The sequence below is a fragment of the Spermophilus citellus genome (genome assembly GCF_964194105.1).
Source record: "Spermophilus citellus genome assembly, chromosome: 5".
Taxonomy (NCBI): Eukaryota; Metazoa; Chordata; class Mammalia; order Rodentia; family Sciuridae; genus Spermophilus; species Spermophilus citellus.
The window spans coordinates 168,343,939-168,365,415 of NC_138186.1; the positions used below are offsets into that span (position 1 = coordinate 168,343,939).

General features: G+C 42.9%; 1 protein-coding gene across 6 annotated transcripts in view; it reads right to left on the minus strand.

Moving 5' to 3' along the window:
- The window catches only part of PRKN (parkin RBR E3 ubiquitin protein ligase), a 1,414,869-nt gene that overhangs the window by 771,198 nt on the left and 622,194 nt on the right, over nucleotides 1–21,477 (minus strand). The gene's annotated exons all lie outside the window — the stretch shown is intronic.

The window sequence follows — 21,477 nt, forward strand, 5'->3', positions numbered from 1 at the left end:
ACTTAGCAGAGGGCCATTCAGAACTAAGAGCATAGCAGCTCTTTAAACATAAGGCACCTCTGCCTCAATCTGATCCCGATCACAGTCTTAAGATGTGACCAGTAAGTTGGAGATGGACATGAGGCAGATTGCTGAGTGCTGCTTTTATAGGGAAATGGGGAGGAGCCCAAAGACTCATCAACAGGGAGCTGCTTACCCACACTGCAGTAGGAGCCACCACACAGACCTTTACATGTGATGTGGAAACTGAGCACAGCATGTGAGGTCAAAGATGCAACATGTGGATATGATCACATTTCTTCTAACACATGTGCATCTGCTCATGTGCACAGACACACACCTTGGAAAAACACACACCCAGTGTTAGCAGAGAGGAATGAGCAAGATGGGTATTCCCTCTTTATGGAAAGGTATGCTGGCTAATACCTTTCCAACCAACATTTCATTCTTATAACCAGAAAATGCAATATTTATCATGAAAATAATGAGTTCAATGAAAATGAGGTGTAATAGCATTAAATTACACTTCTAGTGTGACATTTAAAGTGTGTGGGATTATTGCAATAATTGTAGTGGCACATGGTTCTCAAAAAAATAAACATCAGTGATAATGCTTTTCCTAAACCCATATCATTGTGTTATTTTTCTTCTAGATCAGCTGGTATAAAAGAATTTCATCTATGTCACAATCATGCATTATATAAAATGCAAATGGAGTACATGTTTATTTAAGGAACTACAGATGTTACAGTTTAGTACTAACTTATTGTAACAGCAACTTTATGAATTTGAATAATTTGTGTTATTCATAGAAATGGCAGTTCACTGGATAGGAATTATAATAAATTATCTGTGGTCCTTGAGTCCTTAATTTCCTTCTGAAATCAACCTAGCAAAGTCAATACATTATAATAACAATGAAGGTGACATTAACTATAACTTATATAGTTATATATAGGACTATTACTATCCTTCACTATAAAGACTGTAGGCAAGCACTTTATGTCCGTCATCAGAGTTAATCCTCAAAATAACATCTTCACTTCACATAAAGGCAACTGACAGGGGTGCAAAGCTTTGGTCCCAGGCCAGTCCACACGTATCAGAGCAAGAGTTCAAACCTAGTCTCTGAGACTCCACTGCTCTAACTATAATGCAAGAGATTACATGCTAAGCAGTTTGTTTGTGACAACTATAAAATAAGCTATTGGGTAAGTCATCTGTAAATATGTCATTGATGGCAACTTGAGAAAATGTACAGAATCTCAGAGGCCATGTCTAAGCTCAGGTCCACATGACAGGGTCACATCTGATGAGCATACAGCTGCATGGTAGTTCCTCAGGCTTGACCAGGGGGTGCATCTGGTACCTGAAGATGGGGAAATTGACTTGAAAATGTTTGTAATCGTCCATCCGATGCTGTCCACACTTTAAACTGTTCTGGTTCATCCTGAATGAACTTGCTCCTGGTTTATAGAATTCTACCCTGATGCCTTCATCACCAAATCATTGTCTGATTTCTAATTTGCATCTCTGCAACTGTAGCAGGTAGATGACAGTGCGTAGTGGCTTGGGGAGCTGCGTGATCATGCAGGACACTGTGGAGGGTGTCCTATGCATCCACTGCTGTATGATAAACACGCCAAAGTTAGTGCCTTCGTTTTTTAAACACTTGCTATCATGACAAAGCTGTGGTTTAAGTAGGATTTGGTGGGACTGCTTGTCTCTGCTCCACTTGGCAAAAGCTGAGGGAGCTCAAAAGTTGGGAGCTGCAGTTGTGGAAAACTTCCCTGTTCACACAAATGGCGGCCACCAGTGACAGGACTGACACTGTGGGAAGCTGAACACCTGGTTCCTCGGTCATCTTTCCACTTCTGAGTGTCCTCTGTATATGTTCCCTCCAGGACAGCCTCTGCAGGTAAGGTGGACATCTGGTATGTTGGCCAAGGGCTCTTCGAGTACCTTCCCGGAGGGGAAGACAGACATATGCTCCTTTTCCTTTTGTCACTATCTCACTTTAACTGTCCCTAACACTGGCCCAACTCCAAGGTGAGGGGGATTAGAATCCAGCTCTTGATAAAAGTAGTATTAAAGAATTTGCGGACATTGTCAAACTACCATACAAGCACAAATACCTTATTACTTTTGGGAAAGGCCCACTTAGTTGGGAGCTGTCCTAGAGAAGGGGCCATGAAGATGTGGAAAAGAAGGCACCACAGAATCTTTTCAAACCCCATCAGCTCCTCCAGCTGATCAGCATGGTGGCACGGCCAACTCAGTTTTCCTTAAGGAGGGGTGGATTCTCAGGGTCTGTATCAGAGAGTAACCTGTTTTTTTTCCTTACCAATGGTTTGAAAAGATCCTGGGGTTTCCAGTGAGGTGGGCACAGGGAGTAGTAGGAAGGAGGAAGGGAAGCCCTACCCACTGGAGAGCCACTGCTGGCCACTGCAGATGACAGAGAGCAGCCCATAGAGATGGAACTCCATCAACCACTAGGGAGATGCCCACCGAGGAACATGCTGGAGTGAGCTGAACCGTTAGGCCAGCCAACAGCCACATGGCTGCTCTCAATGACCCGATGAACACAGGAGTGTGGCCCTTCTCGGAGGTCCACACGGAGGACTCATGTTCACTGCCGTTCTCAGTGACCTTCACCACGCTTCGCCAGGGATTCGAGGAGGGCAGACAGGATCATGGACAAGTCATCTCTTCCCGTCCTCTCCAAGTTCCTCCTTTTTGGCATCGCTCCACCCACCCAGCCCATCTGCTCTCTTAGCCTTCAAAATTCCCAGACTTGGACATGGAGAGATCGCTTCACTGATGGCAATAATGCTCTATTTACAAGTGCACAAACCAAGAGACTGACCACTCAATCCCCATGGTTTCTCCAGAGCAGCTCCCTCCACTCCTGAGCCCTGGCCAGAGCCCTCCGGGGGCCGTCTCTTCACTGTCAGCTGGCCAGTGCTAACCAGGCCTGTGCATCTCAGCTCCGGCTTTGATTTTCCCAGTAGCAGGGACATTCCAGCACTTTCCCACCTTGTTCCCTGAACATCTTGTACTTTCCTATTTCATCTTCCTCTTGACAAGTCCCATGCTATCAGGAATGAGCAGAGCACCACGGGAACACTTGGGAGCCCAGAAGCCTGCCCGGCAGAGAGCAGGCAGCCAACAGGAATCGGTGGGATGAGTGGGACTGGATTTTCTGTTCCGTTATTATCTTCATTTCCTACAGCCCAGTGTTTCCCCAACCTTGCCAACATGGCCACCGTAGACTCTCCACCTCCTTCCCGCAGGACTGCCTTCTGCAAGAAACCTTCTCTGCTGCCTCCATTAAGGGACTTTTCCTCTCTGAACCCTGAGAAGCGCTCTGTGCTTATCTCATGGCACTTAAGATGTACCAGTCTGCTTATCTCCTCTGTTCTGTTCACACAGGAAGTCCTTGTACCTCCTTCATAGCCATCATTATTAACACATGGTTCATCGTAAAATCACCTTCTGCTTACATGTCTGACCCCACCTTGAGGTTTTCCAAACCAGTGGATGAAATATTCATTTTTCTGTCCCTGGTGCTGACACGGAAGCAATGCTCAGTGAATTTTGTAGTCGCCCTGCTGAATCTGAATGATGCTCCTTTCTGTAAAGTCTTTTCTGCTAGATTTCTGGTTCCTGGAGGTCAATCTATTTTCTCCAAAGTGACTAATATGATAAGGCACTGTGGAATGAGAATTAACTACGTGTCTTTTAATGAAAAGACACAAATTTTTGCAAATTATATTTTGCTTTTTCCAATCCTTAAACATAAAAATCTTCTCTTCACCTAAATAAAAATACTCAGGTACCATGATCATCACTGAGTGTGTTTTCCCAAACTCTGAGAATTGAGGGTGATGGTAATTACCTACTTAGGAAGTTCAGGGGGTGTGAGGCCCCCCAAGTCTGTTTCCCAGGAAACATCCGTGGAGGTTGAGTTTCTCCACATGTGGTCAGCATCGTGTGAAATGTGTTTCGATCTGGTCCTCCGAAAGCCTAAATTTTCCATTCTCAACCTCAAGTTTGCCAAACTAGACTTTTTGGCTTTTTTTCCCCCAATATATATCTTAAAAAGTAAATTTCACGTGGCACTTGATAACTTATTAAGAGCTAACCTGACCTGAGTCAGAGAAATGATGGCTCCTTAATGGCCGCCATCACGGCATGATGAAGTGCGGCCTCCTCAGTCATCAATCACCCGCTTCAAGGATCAAGAGGGCTGTCTCCCGGCCAGGAAGCAGGCCTCATTCTCTTGCCCCATTACTCTCCCATCTTCCCTGTGTTCGCCTCACTCCATTAGCCTCTTGTCTCTGCATGGAGGCTGTCTCATGGCCTCCAGTCTCTGATCCCTGGTGCTCCACTGAGGTCTCATCCACCATCTCAATTGAAACATTTGGTGATGTTTACAGCGATATTTCATCTTTCTTTGTTCCAGTTCTCAGAGTTCTGTGCATAAATCTATTTTATCTTTTTTGCACCGATTCTCATCTTTTCTGATAGACAGATACATCTTCTTCCCTTACCTAAGACCTATGGTCTGGAAGGACCCCTTTTTCTGCATAATCATGATAAATCCTTTTGGTCTTTCTTGGTTGTCTGAGGCCCTTGTCTAAGATGTAATGGAAACTTGAATACATCCTCTTACTGACATACCAAGTTTTGGAATCATTTATGGAAAATAAAAAAAAATTAAAAGAAATATTTTGAAGTCTCTGAGATTAATAAATGTTTCTAAAATCCTCATATTTGAACATTTTTATGGTAATTTGAATGATTTTTTCTACTGTATACAAAATAAGATATAAGCTACAGAAGTGAGATTCACAAACCATCAAGTGTAAAAAACCAACTTATGATTCACTTGGATTTGGAGTTTTCTGAAATGGAGAAGCAAGAATTACTTTCAATATTTATAAAATATATTACAGAAACTGCTCATTGCTTCAAAGACAGTGAGCCGAGCTTTGCCCTGGGTGTAGACAGAGTGGGTTCTAGCTACCTTGTCCCTAGAGACACTCAGCTGAACATGCATGGGTTCTGGGACTCCATCTCCTTTCCATGAAGATTGATTTTTTTTAATATTAAAAGTCTTTACTGCTGCTTGGAAGAATAAGTTTTCTGATTTAATTTTGCTCTAAGTTCTAAAAGAGCCCAGATTTTTAAAAGGAGGTTGTCACAGAAAAGGAAAACTGAATTAAATTAACTTCAGAATCTCATAAATACTGTCAGTTCTTAAAACTACCTTGATTTCTCTAGCATCCTTAAATGTTGATCCTTTTTCCCAGTAGACTACACATTTTCTTATATAAACAAAATTCGGACTTTTATTCAAATCTGCAAAATTTCAAATAATTTTATCATAAAAATGCATCTTCTAATTTCAACCTCAACAATTCAAAGCAGCACAGAAACTTTTTCACATTCAATACTCAAAACTTGGTTTAGAAATGAGCTGTCCTTGGGTCTGAGTACTTGATCGGTTTTTGAAAAATGCTATAAGAAGTTTCTAGTTTGTCACCCAAATTGCATGTCAGACAACAGAGAATATTTTGTCACGCTTAGACACCATTCAATCATAATCTGAGTTTGACTTCAAAGCTTTCACAATTCAATTTTATTTAGAATTAAGAAAATATGACCAGAGAGAACAGTGTAAGGACACAGCAAACATTTGTCTTCAAACTACAGGGCAGAACGTGGGGGAAGGGACATGTCCCTTCCCCCTCACCAGTTCTCCCTCCCTCCTCACCTGTTCTCCCTCCCGCCACTCCAGGTGCAAGCACCCTGCGGCCCTCTGACATAGGAGGCCTGGGAAGCCCCAAGAGCCCAGTTGCCTGGACAGATACGTGCACCACTGTCTTTCCCTGAGGGTGCCCATGGGCTTCTGCAACACAAATACAGGAGTGCACACCTCCCATGCTGCACAAACACAGGCTGTCAAGTGTAACGTCCTAGGGTTCTTGGACAACCCAAGGTCTTTGTTAAAAAACAAAACAAAATCAACCTTTCATCATTATGAAATACTTAAAAAACAAGAACGTGTATTCTGCACAGGAAAGCGTCCTGAGGAATCTCATCTCCTTTGTGAGATTCTAATGAAGTCCCAACAACAATGAAAACAAACCAGAGAAACACAGATCCCAGTGAGGATGGAAATCTGCTCAAACAAAAACATTGGTAAGAAACTTTGGGACATAAAATATGCAAATGACTTATAAATCAAAATTTTTCAGTACTGGGGACCCTTATCTGCCATTGTGTTTTAGTCAGCCTCTCCCAAGAAAACGAAATCAGAGCTGCAGACCATGAATATTAACTTTTCCTGAGATTGACGTTCAGGTGACGTACACTGAACCCACTGGGAAAAAATACAAGAAATGAATTGAATAAGATGAAAACCCTCCACTTTTATACTGAGTTTAGTAATTATTTTGTTTTCTACAGTTTGAGAAATAGTTTTAAGCATCTAATTTCATTTCACAAAAATCTTACAGCTATTTTAAAAGGTCCTACTCGACTGTTTCTGATAAAAAAAAATAATGCTTGATATATAAAAATTTATTTATTTATTTATTTTTAAAATTTTTTTTATTGTTGGTCGTTCAAAACATTACATAGTTCTTAATATATCATATTTCACAGTTTGATTCAAGTGGGTTATGAACTCCCATTTTTACCCCATATACAGATTGCTGTATCACATCAGTTACACTTCCATTGATTTACATATTGCCATTCTAGTGTCTGATGTATTCTGCTGTCTATCCTATACTCTACTATTCCCCCTCCCCTCCCCTCCCCTCCCCTCCCCTCCCCATTTCTCTCTCTACCCCCTCTACTGTAAATCATTTCTTCCACTTGTATTATTCTTCCCTTACCCCTCATTTCCTCTTGTATGTAATTTTGAATAACCCTGAGGATCACCTTCCATTTCCATGCGAGTTCCCTTCTCACTCCCTTTCCCTCCCGCCTATCATCCCTGTTTAATGTTAATCTTCTTCTCAAGCTCTTCGTCCCTACCCTGTCCTTGGTTACTCCCCTTATATCAAAGCAGTCATTTGGCATTTGTTTTTTAAGGATTGGCTAGCTTCACTTAGCATAATCTGCTCTAATGCCATCCATTTCCCTCCAAATTCTGATTTTGTCATTTTTTAATGCAGAGTAATACTCCATTGTGTATAAATGCCACATTTTTTTATCCATTCATATATTGAAGGGCATCTAGGTTGGTTCCACAATCTTGCTGTCGTGAATTGTGCTGCTATGAACACCTATGTAGCTGTGTCCCTGTAGCATGCTCTTATTAGGTCTTTAGGGAATAGACCGAGAAGGGGAATAGCTGGGTCAAATGGTGGTTCCATTCCCAGCTTTCCAAGAAATCTCCATACTGCTTTCCAAATTGGCTGCACCAATTTGCAGTCCCACCAACAATGAACAAGTGTACCCTTTTCCCCACATCCTCTCCAGCACTTGTTGTTGTTGGACTTCATAATGGCTGCCAATCTTACTGGAGTGAGATGGTATCTTAGGGTGGTTTTGATTTGCATTTCTCTGACTGCTAGAGATGGTGAGCATTTTTTCATGTACTTATTAATTGATTGTATGTCCTCATCTGAGAAGTGTTTGTTCATGTCCTTGGCCCATTTGTTGATTGGGTTATTTGTATCTTATTGTCTAATTTTTTGAGTTCTTTATATACTCTGGATATTAGGGCTCTATCTGAAGTGTGTGGAGTAAAGATTTGTTCCCAGGATGTAGGCTCCCTATTTACCTCTCTTATTGTTTCTTTTGCTGAGAAAAAACCTTTTAGTTTGAGTAAGTCCCATTTGTTGATTCTAGTTGTTAACTCTTGTGCTATGGGTGTCCTATTGAGGAATTTGAAGCCCGACCCCACAGTATGTAGATCATAGCCAACTTTTTCTTCTATCAGACGCAGAGTCTCTGATTTAATATCAAGCTCCTTGATCCATTTTGAGTTAACTTTTGTGCATGGCGAGACAAAGGGATTCAGTTTCATTTTGATGCAAATGGATTTCCAGTTTTCCCAGCACCATTTGTTGAAGATGCTATCCTTCCTCCATTGCATGCTTTTAGCCCCTTTATCAAATATAAGATAGTTGTAGTTTTGTGGATTGGTTACTGTGTCCTCTATTCTGTACCTTTGGTCCACCTGCCTGTTTTGGTACCAGTACCATGCTGTTTTTGTTACTATTGCTCTGTAGTATAGTTTGAAGTCTGGTATCGCTATACCGCTAGATTCACACTTCCTGCTTAGCATTGTTTTTGCTATTCTGGGTCTTTTATTATTCCATATGAATCTCATGATTGTTTTATCTATTTCTACAAGAAATGCTGTTGGGATTTTGATTGGCATTGCATTGAACTTATAGAGAACTTTTGGTAATATCGCCATTTTGATGATGTTAGTTCTGCCTATCCATGAACAGGGTATATTTTTCCATCTTCTGAGGTCTTCCTCTATATCTCTCTTTAGGGTTCTGTAGTTTTCATTGTATAAGTCTTTCACCTCTTTTGTTAGGTTGATTCCCAACTATTTTATTTTTGGGGGGGATATTGTGAATGGAGTAGTTGTCCTCATTTCAGTTTCAGAGGATTTGTCGCTGATATAAAGGAATGCATTTGATTTATGCATGTTGATTTTATATCCTGCCACTTTGCTGAATTCATTTATTAGCTCTAATAATTTCTTTGTAGACCATTTTGGGTCTGCTAGGTATAGAATCATGTCATCTGCAAATAGTGATAATTTAAGTTCTTCTTTTCCTATTTTTATGCCTTTAATTTCTTTCGTCTGTCTAATTGCTCTGGCCAGTGTTTCGAGGACTATGTTGAACAGAAGTAGTGAGAGAGGGCATCCCTGTCTTGTACCAGATCTTAGAGGGAATGCCTTCAATTTTTCTCCTTTCAGAATGATGCTGGCCTGTGGCTTATCATAGATTGCTTTTTACAATGTTGAGGTATGATCCTGTTATCCCTAATTTTTCTAGAGTTTTGAACATAAAGGGATGCTGTACTTTGTCGAATGCTTTTTCTGCATCTATCGAGATGATCATATGGTTCTTATTTTTAAGTCTATTGATGTGGTGAATAACATTTATTGATTTCCGTATATTGAACCATCCTTGCATCCCAGGGATGAATCCTACTTGATCATGGTGTATAATTTTTCTGATATGTTTTTGAATCCGATTTGCCAGAATTTTATTGAGGATTTTTGCATCTAGGTTCATTAGAGATATTGGTCTGTAGTTTTCTTTCTTTGAAGTGTCTTTGTCTGGTTTAGGCATCAGGGTGATGTTGGCCTCGTAGAATGTATTTGGAAGTTCTCCCTCTTTTTCTATTTCCTGAAATAGCTTGAAAAGTATTGGTGTTAGTTCCTCTTTAAAGGTTTTGTAAAACTCTGCTGTATACCCATCCGGTCCTGGGCTTTTATTAGTTGGTAGTCTTTTGATGGTTTCTTCTATTTACTCTATTGTTATTGGTCTGTTTAGGTTGTCTATATCCTCCTGACTCAATCTGGGCAGATCATATGACTTAAGAAATTTATCGATGCCTTCACTATCTTCTATTTTATTGGAGTATAAGGATTCAAAATAATTTCTGATTATCTTATGTATTTCTGAAGTGTCTGTTGTGATATTGCCTTTTTCATCCCGTATGCTAGTAATTTGAGTTCTCTCTCTTCTTCTCTTCGTTAGCATGGCTAAGGGTCTGTCGATTTTATTTATTTTTTCAAAGAACCAACTTTTAGTTTTGTCAATTTTTTCAATTGTTTCTTTTGTTTCGATTTCATTAATTTCAGCTCTGATTTTAATTATTTCTTGCCTTCTACTTCTTTTGCTGTTGTTTTGCTCTTCTTTTTCTAGGATTTTGAGATGAAGTATGAGATCATTTATTTGTTGGTTTTTTCTTTTTTTAAGGAATGAACTCCAAGCAATGAATTTTCCTCTTAGACCTGCTTTCAGTGTGTCCCATAGATTCCAATATGTTGTGTCTGTGTTTTCATTTATCTCTAAGAAGTTTTTAATTTCCTCCTTGATGTCTTCTAAAACCCATTGATCATTCAGTAACCTATTGTTCATTCTCCAAGTGATGCATGATTTTTCCTTCCTTCTTTTATTGTTGATTTTCAGTTTCATTCCATTGTGGTCAGATAGGATGCATGGTATTATCTCTACTCCTTTATATTGTCTAAGAGTTGCCCTGTGACATAATATATGATCTATTTTTGAGAAGGATCCATGTGCTGCTGATAAAAAAGTGTAGCTGCTTGATGTTGGGTGGTATATTCTATATATGTCAATTAAGTCTAGGTGGTTAATTGTGTTATTGAGTTCTATAGTTTCCTTATTTAACTTTTGTTTGGAAGATCTGTCCAGTGGTGAGAGAGGTGTGTTGAAGTCTCCCATGATTATTGTATGGTGGTCTATTAGACTCTTGAACTTGAGAAGAGTTTGCTTGACGAATATAGCTGCACCATTGTTTGGGGCATATATATTTATGATTGTTATGTCTTGTTGGTGTATGGTTCCCTTGAGCAGTATGCAGTGTCTCTCTTTATCCCTTTTGATTAACTTTCGCTTGAAATCTATCTTATTTGATATGAGTATGGACACTCCTGCTTGTTTCCGCAGTCCATATGAGTGGAATGATTTTTCCCAGCCTTTCACCTTCAGTCTATGTATATCTTTTCCTATCAAATGCGTCTCCTGTAGGCAACATATTGTTGGATCTTGTTTTGTGATCCATTCTACTAGCCTGTGTCTCTTAATTGGTGAGTTTAAGCCATTAACATTTAGGGTTATTATTGAGATATGGTTTGTTCTTCCAGCCATAATTGTTTATTAATGTTACTAAACCTGATTTGTTTTCCTCTTTGATTACTTTCCCCCCTTTACTGTCCTACCTCCCACTGTCGGGTTTCATTGTTATTTTCCTTTTCCTCTTCCTGTAATGTTTTGCCAAGGATTTTTTGAAGAGATGGTTTTCTAGCTGCGAATTCTTTTAACTTTTGTTTATCGTGGAAGGTTTTAATTTCATCTTCCATCCTGAAGCTTAATTTCATTGGATACACGATTCTTGGTTGGAGCCCATTTTCTTTCAGTGTTTGAAATATGTTATTCCAGGATCTTCTAGCTTTCAGAGTCTGTGTTGAGAGATTAGCTGTTATCCTGATTGGTTTGCCCCTAAATGTAATCTGCTTCCTTTCTCTTGTAGCTTTTAAAATTCTCTCATTCTGTATGTTGGGCATCTTCATTATAATGTGTCTAGGTGTGGATCTCTTATGATTTTGCACATTGGGCCTCCTGTAGGCTTCTAGGATTTGGGATTCTGTCTTATTCTTCAAGTCTGGGAAGTTTTCTCGTATTATTTCATTGAATAGATCGTTCATTCCTCTGGTTTGGAGCTCTGTGCCTTCCTGTATCCCAATGACTCTTAAGTTTGGTCTTTTAATGTTATCCCTTATTTCTTGGATGTTCTGCTCATGATTTCTTAGCAGTCTTGCTGAGCTGTCTATGTTCTTTTCAAGTTGAAATACTTTGTCTTCATTGTCTGATGTTCTATTTTCTAAGTGTTCTACTCTGCTGGTAGTATTCTCAATTGAGTTTTTAAGTTGGTTTATTGCTTCCTGCATTTCTAGGATTTCTATATGTTTGTTTTTTATTACCTCTATCTCCCTGTGTAATTGATCTTTTACTTCCTGGATTTGTTTATGTAGTTCCTTGTCAAAGTGATCTTTCATTGTCTGATTTTGCTGTCTCATGTCTTCCTTGAGACTCCAGATCATCTGAAGCATGTATATCCTGAACTCTTTTTCTGACATTCCATCTGTTGCAGCTATTACCTTTTCTAAAGTTGAGTTGACCTGCATTGCTTGTGGTCCTTTCTTTCCTTCTTTTCATACTGCTCGCGTTTGTTTCTTTCTGCTTGGTGAAACTCTTGTGTTTTTGAAAATTTCCCCCTATTTATTTATATTGCTCTTGTATAGTTGGAAAATCTCCCTTGCAGGGCGGGTTGTGGCTGTGCTCCTCCTCTAATTAGGGTGATCTGTCTACCATTCTGGTCGGTCCAGGTCTGCCCACCCTGCGGGCGCGGGTGGCAGCTCTGCTCTGCCCTGCCCGCACTCCAATTGTGGTGACGTAACTACCACGCCCTTGGGTCGTTGGTCCTGATCCTGATGTGGGCGGCGGCTCTGCTCGGCCCCTACTGCAATTGGTGTGACGTGTCTCTCACGCTGGCAGGCCTCTAGGCCTGTTCCGCCGGTGGGTCGTAGGTCTGCCTACCTGGTGGGCTCGGGCGGCAGTTCTGCTCAGCCCCCACTCCCAATGGGGGTACCTGACTGCCTCTCCAACGGTCGCTGGGCGCTGGGCCTTTTCCGGACACGGGCGGCGGCTCTGCTCCACTCCCGCTCCAACCAGTGTGACATGACTGCCTCGGTGCTACTTGTCCACCACACTGGCAGGCTGCTGGGCCTTCCTGCCAGTGGGTCGCGGGTCTGCCTACCTTGCAGGCTCAGACGGTGGCTCTGCACAGCCCCTACTCCAAATGGGGTGACTTGGCTACCGCGCCGTCGGGTCGCTGGTCCTGTTCTAGGCGTGGGCGGCTACTCTCTTCGGCCCCAGCTGCAGTTGGGGTGTTGTGATACCACGCCGGCGGGTCACTTGGCCTGCTCTGGGCACAGGCGGCAGCTCCACTCTGCCCCCCTAGCCCCCACAGCACCCAGCAGGACCCGGACCGAGAAGCAGTCACCACAGGTTCCCCAACCCTGGGCCAAAGCAGCTTCAGGAGCCAGAACCCAGCCTCTCCGATCCCGGCTCACGCTCCGCTAGGAGCAGGCTCCAAGGAGCGATCCCCGCGGGTTCCCCTGCCCCAGGCCAAAGCAACTCCGGGAGCCAGAGCCCGGCCGCTCCAAGCTCTCCGAGCTCGGTGCACGCTCCGCTGGGAGCAGGCTCAAAGACGCAGTCCCCGCGGGCTCCCCAGCCCCGGGCCAAAACTGTTCCGGGAGTCAGAACCCAGCCGCCCCGAGCTCAGAGCACGCTCCACTTGGAGCTGGCCTCAACACGCAGTCTCCGCAGGTTCCCCCTGCCCTGGACATAAGCAGCCCCGGGAACCAGATTCCGGCCGCTCAGAGCCCGGTGCACGCCTTCCCAGGAGCGAGCCCCTAGGAGTATTCTCCACTGGTTCTCCAGCCCCGAGCCTGAGCCATCTGTGTGCGAGACGCAGGCAAATACCAGCCTGAAATCACCTGTTCCGTAGCTGAATGAGCTGAGATCAGTAGAAAACAGGGATGATTCCATCAGCTCTCCATGATGGCGGCTGCTGTCCTCCTCCGTGGTCCGACCAGTGTCGAGAACCGAACTGGACCGCTTCTCTCCTCTGTCTCAAAGCCGGAACTCAGCACTAAGCACGGCCATTGCACCACTGGCAGGAGCCCCCAGAATCCGCATCGGTGCACCCCCGCTCCGGCACCTCGCCGCTTCCCAGCGCGCGCTGCAGACTCCAGCTGCGGGGCACGAACCTCCGTGCGGAGAAATCGCCCACGTCCGAGCCCCCGCAGCTGAGCCTCGCGCGATGGAAATCCGTCCACTAGATTCTGGAGCACCTCAATTTCACTGGAAATTCCCAACAAGATAGCCTTCAGCTGTTTCACCTCGTCTTTCTCCCGCACAGTGACGCGGCGCACTGGGGTGATGCACTCCCTTCGCCGCCATCTTCCCCCTCCCCTAAAAATTTAACTCACATAAAACCTGAAACAAATTCTACTATATAATTTTAATACAGGATTCCAGTATTAAAACATAAGTAGTGAAACCAATACCCCTCAAGAGAATTTGAAAACAAACTTGGTCGTTTATTACTTTGAAGAGATCATTGAGATTTTATTTTTCTATCCTAGGGAGTCTTCCTTTTCCTAAACCCCACCGTCCGTTTGTCAGTGTGGGGGAAGGCACTGTTCTCACAGTTGACCAACAAGCGTCTCATTTCCACAAAAGCACCCCTGAAGGCAGAGGTCCTTGCAGTGGAGGGTGTGAGGACCAGAGTGTCACTTTCAGGAGTTATGACGTGGAACTCAAAAGTAATGCTCAGACGCAGGCCTTCCGGGCTTGCCTCAGCCTATGTGTGTGCAAGTGAGACGTACAAGTCACAAACTCAGATGACGTCTTCACTGATTAAGGTATCGCTGGTGAAACAGGACACAAAAGTTGGTGCAGAAAAGTTTCAGTTTTATGCCATATCCAAAGTCAAATTAATTTCAGTGCTAGAGAAAATCCTAACTGATTGTGTCCCTCTGGAATCTCAAGCACATGCCCTTTGAGCTGACAAGAATTTTTTTTATAAAAAGGTAAGATGCCTCTCAGAATTGATGCTATGCCCCTTCCTAAAATAGCAGCAATTCGTGTAAAGCTCAACTAGGTTCAGATTGCTGTGTCTAAAGTGTAGTTAGGGTCAAGTTTATATTTGTACTTTAAAAAGCAAGGTTAAATTTTACTGCTCCTTAAGGTGATCTAGGTAGACTGTGTATAAATATTAATTAAAAATAGATTAGGGACTCTGCTCTTTTGAATTTTAAGTACACAGATATTTTGTTCAAGAGACAGAAATTAAGGGTTTATAAGAATGTATCATACAGTGTCCAAAATACTGTCAAAATCAATAATACTCTGAAAATTTAAGATGATAAATTACTTCAAGATCCGTATTGCCTCATCTCCTGAAGAAATAGACAGGACAGGAAGACTTCAGAGAATACCGTAGTCATGGTGTAGATTTAGCCGCACTATGACCCAGCACTCTAGCATGATGGCTTTTAGAGCCTGGTGAAGGAAATGAGCATCCCACACTAAGGCTGAGCTCCTGCTGGCTCTCGCACAGGTGTTCAGAAGGGTGCGGACCTCAATCCCTCTATGTTACACACATTTCTTTAGTGTTCATTAGATAATGGGAGAAAAAACAACTGGGTATGTTTAAATGATTTTATCTCTTGTTTTATAAAGTGTCTATGTTCCTAAATCATCTGCCTAAATACTGGTTGAGCTGCTGCCGAAGTCTCTGACAGGTGGTATATTTTCACTGTTGTTTGGTCCATGGGTCCATTTCAGTCTTTTATTGGCTCAGAGAGTCACAATTCCACATAGAAATTTCCCTAGTTCTGTCTAGAGCAGGACCGGTTGCTGAGCTATTCCCAGTGAGCTGTGAAAAGGCATCCTGGGTCCCGGGCGCCGGCGCCTGCATCACCGCTCACTGGGGTGTCTTTCCAGGTCTGCTGGAGTCCTGAGTTTCCTCACTCTCTCCCTTCGTGGGGTGTGTCTGTCCCTGTAATCTGTAAATCCTGACCATGTCCTTGACAGATGTGGAGTTTGTGTTACTAAGGTCAGACATTTTTCAAGAGCTATGTCTTCTTAGATTATTGAACCTTTTATCAAAATGCAGAAATCTCAATTTTAGCAATTCTTTTTCAATTACAATCTTCTTTTTATGCAGTTAATATGGTTTTAACAGCATCCTTTATTAATACTTGCCCAAAACGGCAGTTTCCATTCTTTTACTCTCAGTGTTTTGTTTTCCTGTGTTAGGTGTGTCTTTTTTTTTTTTTTTTTTTTTTGGTACTAGGGATTGGACCCAGGGATGCTCAGTCACTGAGTCACATCCCCAGCCCTTTTTATTTTTTATTTTGAGGCAGGGTCTCACTAAGTTGCAGAAGCTGGCTTTGATCCTGTGATCCTCCTGACTCAGCCCCCACCCCAAGTCGCTGGGATTCCAGGCATGTGCCAAAGGGCCCACCAGGTACATCTGATTTTAACTCAGTCTGAGGAGCTCTGTCTGCATGGCCTCAGGCATTTCTATTCCATTCCATTGCTGTTATGGGCTTCATGACTCGTTTTGTCTGTGCCACTTCTCTGTCCTGTTTTCCTACATTTTACTCCCTCTCATTTCCTGCCCCATTGCTCTTCCTCTACTGATCAGACATTCTGTGTTTTACTTTAGTCCCTCGGATGGTTATCTTGGAAATTTTAGTTTCTTCTCTAATTTAAAGATTAAATGTTTCCTGGGGCCCCATGGGGCATGTCTGCAATCCCAGCAGCTCAGGAGGCTGAGACAGGAGGATCACAAGTTCAAAGTTAGCCTCAGCAAAAGTGAGGTGCTAAGCAATTCAGGGAGACCCTGTCTCTAAATCAAACACAAAATAGGACTGGGGATGTGGCTCAGTAGTCAAGCACCCCCGAGTTCAATCCCTGGTACCCTGTCCCCCAACCCCCAAAATTCCCTGTCTAGGAATTTTGATGACTGGCCATGAACTGCTGTGAGGAGGCTCCCAGCCTGTGGTTCTGAGGAAGGCTATGGTGAGGGCCCATGACCCTTCAGGACACTGTTGAGTGCCTCTCTGGGGACAAGAGGGGCCTTCTTCCAGAGGCTTGGCTTTCCTCCCAGGGCACAGGGGATCTGCTGTGCTGTGAGGGGCCTTCTTCCAGAGGCTTGGCTTTCCTCCCAGGGCACAGGGGATCTGCTGTGCTGTGCACTGGTGAGCTCTTGTGCCCTCACTGAGGCTCGAGCTTCTGACTCACGTGGTCATCCGTGGAGCACAGTGAGGGGCCCCCGGTGCTGGTCAGTTGGGACTGGAATTGAGCCAAGACAAGACAGGCCCAACTTCAAACCAGACATTCAGGGAGTTGAAAGGCCTTTGGGGAGAATCACCCTCTATTACAAAGGACTATGGAGGAACTTCAGTGGTGAAGCACCAGGTTCAATTCCCAGTACAAAAAATAAGTAAATAAAAAATCCCCCTTCGTGTGGCACCAGAAACTTCTAAACAAAGAAAAGACCCAAGTGCAGGGAAGACGAGGGAGTCCTGAGTCATAGCTCTGAGCCTCTCGGTGATGAAGGCCACAGTGCAGAAGGGACTTCAGGGCGGAGGTGGTGTGGGAAGCTCCTACTCCTTCCACACCGGAGGATTCACAGCCAAGGGCAGCCTGGTGAGGGCAGCCATCGTCCCAGCCTCACCCGTCACTTGATGTTCATACCAGGCATACCTGTGGACACACTGGACATGGGAAAGCCTCCAGTGGAACCTTGAATTGTCACCACAAAGCTCTGGTGCTGGCAGGGTCCCCAAGCACAGCCAAGGGTGAGCTCAGCCATGCCCAGACAGAGTGTGCATTGGAGAATTCTGGGCAGCAGCACAGGTGGGGTCCTCCAGCGGCCTCCAGGGTCCTGCTCAGGGAAACCACGCTCAACCCAAGAGGGGGACCATGGCAGCCTCTTAAAGGAGCCTGCTGGCATGACCAACTCCACTCCCCGAGCACCACACCCTCAGGAGCCCACATGGGCCTCAGCTGCGTGAAGCCTTCTGTCCAAGTTGCCTGTGGCCTGTGCGTTCTCTCTCCCGTCCCTGTGACTGAGTCAGGTGTGAAGCTGACCTGGTCTGAGACTCAAGGCATCTGCTGAAAGCTTCTGGGCAAAGTCTCCTTTCTTCATGGAGCATGAGTGTGTGGCAGCTGTGATCTTATCCTGGAGCCAACGGCCTGGCCCACTCTTTTCCATAAAACCTATTGCTATCACATTTCACCTTGGGGGCTTGTTGGCACCCAGGGCGGGGGGTCTTGGTGCTGATTTTATAAATGTTGGCGCTGACTTCTTTCTTTTTTCTTTTTTGCAAGAGTGAAAGGAGTAGGATTCACTCAAGTGGGAAGAACAGAAACAGAATTCTCCAGGGGTGAGAGGGGACCAGTAGCAGGTACCCGACACTGATGTTTTAATAGAGGGTCACTGAACCAAATATGTCCGCGCACACACACACAGGCCTGCTTGGTGAGTTTCGTCATACAGATATAATCATTCAGCCAACATCGTGATTAAGATAATGAGTAACTTAGCATCCCTACAGACTCCCGGGGCCTTAACCCCTTCCCCGGGCCCCTGCTTCTGTCAACCCCATCCCCAGGCACCCTCTGATTTCCCATCACTGTACACTGTACACATCCTCTAGAATGCCACATAAGCGAGGTCCGCCCTTCCTATCTGGTGTCTTCCCTTAAACGTGCTTATTTTGAGACCTGCCCGGGACGTGGGTGTGCCCAGGGTCTTTCTACTCTGCTGTGGGGATGAAGCAGTTTATGGCTCACCTACTGTTGGACGTATCAGTTGTTTCCATTTGCCTGATACAAATAAAGCTGCCAGGAACATTTAAACATTAAAAAAATACTTTTAAAAATCAGTATCTTTGCTTTTTGGTTGGGAAAAAAAATCCTAGAATGCTTTACCTATGTTCCAGCTCCTGGGCAAAGGTGTCCACAGGGACATTACAAATATCCCTATAACTGAAAGATCATTGTATTTACTGTCATGTTTCCTTTAGATTCACCCACTGCCTCTAAATCATTCCTTCTTAAATTCCAGTCTTTTCTTTTAGGATCATTTTTTTTTCCTTTTTAAAAATATTTACTTCAAAAATGAAGTAACGTGCAGACAAAAGTAAAATTCCAAGTTTCAATTTGTCTGAAAACAATTTTTTTTATAGTTGGTCTTGACCTTACTTCTTGAAAGATTTTGCTAAGATACAATTTTAACTTAGCATTTATTTTTTTTAATATTTTGAGAATATTGTTCTCTCTCATTTGTCTTCCAATGTTGATTCTAATTAATTGACTATCAGATGAATTGTCATTCCTGTGTAGAAAATGTCTCATTCTAACTGCTTTTAGAAATTTCTGTTTGACTTTTACAATCTGTAGTTTCGGTGTTTTATTCAGATGAGGCTTTCATTTTATTTAAGCTACATGGAATTAATTGGGATTCTCAAGTCTTAAAAATCATAGAAAGTTTTACTTTATTATTTCTTTAAATAATGTCATTCTATTATTTTTCTTCTGGAAACCTAAAAAAATTTTGAAACTTCTATCTTCTGTCTTTTTAACTTCTCTTTTATCTTTAAAGATTTGGGGTTGCATTTTGATTTTTCATATCAAATTTCAGATTTAAGTTCTAATTTCTCTTTTTGCCCATGTTTTCTTTATAGGTTAGCTTATTTAGTACATTTTTTGACAGGTATTCTAATTTTCAATTCTATATTTCATGTGTGTATGTGTGTACTCTGGGTATTTCTGACAGTCCTTTATTTTTTAACAATTTTCTATATATACTTTTTAAAAATATATTAATCACACTCTTATTCTCTCCCTGATAATTTCAATTTCCATATTTTTTAGTTTTTCTGTGCTGGGGGTCAGACTCGGGGCCTTGCGTGTGCTGGGCGAGTGCTCTACTGCTGAGCTGCCCCAGGCCTCAATCTGTGCATTCTTTCAGGGTCGAGCCTCTTGTCCTCATTCCTGATGGCTCATCGTGATTTTTCTCATTATCAGTTCATGCTTTGCCTGACATTATTGGAAGGGATTATTTGGAACCTCATTTTAAGTACAGGTCCCCTGGAAGGGTGTGGACTCATTTCAGCACAGGGTCTGGCACTGCCATCTCATGACTTAGCACTTTCTGTGCCATACAGAGGAGTGAATATTTGCTCCAAACTCAGGAAAAGATGATAATTCTTCCAGATGATATTTTCTGCTTTACCCAGAGCAAGAGAAAGCCCAGGCCTACCCTCTGCTCTCTCCAATGAGGTAGTGCCTTCTGAGCCCTTGTTTCTAACTTGCTGCCTGGTCAGGCCCTCGTGCCACTGTCTGTTCCAGTGTCCACCCCCAATGGCCAGTAGTTGCCCCAGAACACTAGCTCATTCGATTTCTTCTCTGTAGTCCAGTTTTTTTCTCAATTGCTGGCAAATGAACTTTGCATTACCAAGTTAACACGGTTATTCTTTTAAAAGTGCATGTTTTATGATTAAATCCAGTAGTTTTTCCTGTGATATGAACTGCAAGGCTTTTAGGGATGTCCACTGACTACACTGTCAGAAACAGACTTGCAATGCAACTTAATTTATACCCAATCGATAACCAAGGTAAGCTAAACATTCAACAAGCAAGAACATGATCTTCAACACCACCCAGTAAAGCTTTCCCCTTTGACTGATTTGAAGATAAATTCCTTAGGGATGCAGGATTTTCTATTCTGCTATGGATAAATCTTTCCAATTACCATCAAGAAACATGAGAGGCAGTCGGTCAATGATTGAAGTAGATTTTCAAAGGACCGCACATGACTGTAAAGATGAAGACCACGTGGCACTAGAGGACGGGTGGGTGGATGAGTGGATGGATGGAAAGTTATGTGTATGTAAGCATGAAATTACTATATGTAATGTAATTATTATACATATCATGTATAATATACTATATATATGTGGTGTGTTTGTGTATATGTGTATATATATATATGTGTACCTATATATATTTAACTATTGTTTAAAAATTCTGCCCTATAAAATATGTACGTTTTAACTGCAACTCAGTAGGAAACTCAAGACTAGATTGTGCTTTGTTGTGTGCGATGACATACATGTCATCGTTTATCTTCAGGATTTCTTTCTTCAGGGTTTACATTAATAAGAATCTACTCATGGTCCCAGCCCATCTGCTGGGGAATGTGACTGCTGATCGCGGCTGGCTTGGTACCCTTGTAGTCATCTCTCAGATCAGCAAGAGGAGGCACAGCTAGTGATCCCAGCTCCAACGCTGTACCTGTTGCTAATGACAGATTTTGTTCCTTAGAGAAGGTATGAGTTGCCAGCTGACTGTGACAGGTTGTGAACTAGCACCCTGTTTGTGTTGACACCCAAACAGTACTTAGAGCTCAGGAAATAAAAACAGCCAGATTATAATGGACACAGAGTTTCTGAGGTAAAATTATAACATTATATAAATGATAAACATGACCGCAATAATAAAATCATTTTTAAAATAATGTCAGAGTTTGGGGTGTCTTTCAAGAACCATCTGCTGTGTGTGAAATGTACAACCTGCATTTGCAAAGAAGAAAAGAGGATGGGAATTCAGTTCCGTACCTGGCCACACTACTACATTTTCTAACAGACCACTCTGCAAGAAAGCTGCCAAAGACAGATAGGAAGAGATAAAGCAAAGGGGGAATCATTTGAACGACGTGGATATAAATATAAAATATCACAGCATCGGGGGGAGATGAACTTTATATCTTTGCTCTTTTTCTTTGTTAGGCTCTGAGCTGGCTGTCTTCTGTGTCTCTTCTTTATCTATTCTGCATGTCCCTTTGTTCTGAGTCTGGATTGGCACATTTCAATGTCGAGCCAGTGATACTGTGAAGTATGTATTTGGTCTTTGCCCCGATTCTTGGCATGTGACTCCTAAAGTCCTGGGACTTTGCAAGGTGACAGGTGGCTTCTTTGGGGTTTTGTTTGCTGCCTTTTGTTCTTGTGTTCCTGGGAATGCACTAGTGGCTGGCAGCCTCTGGGTAGCACCAGGACAGCGGGTGAGTCCAGCCACAGGAAACCCAGGCAGGATT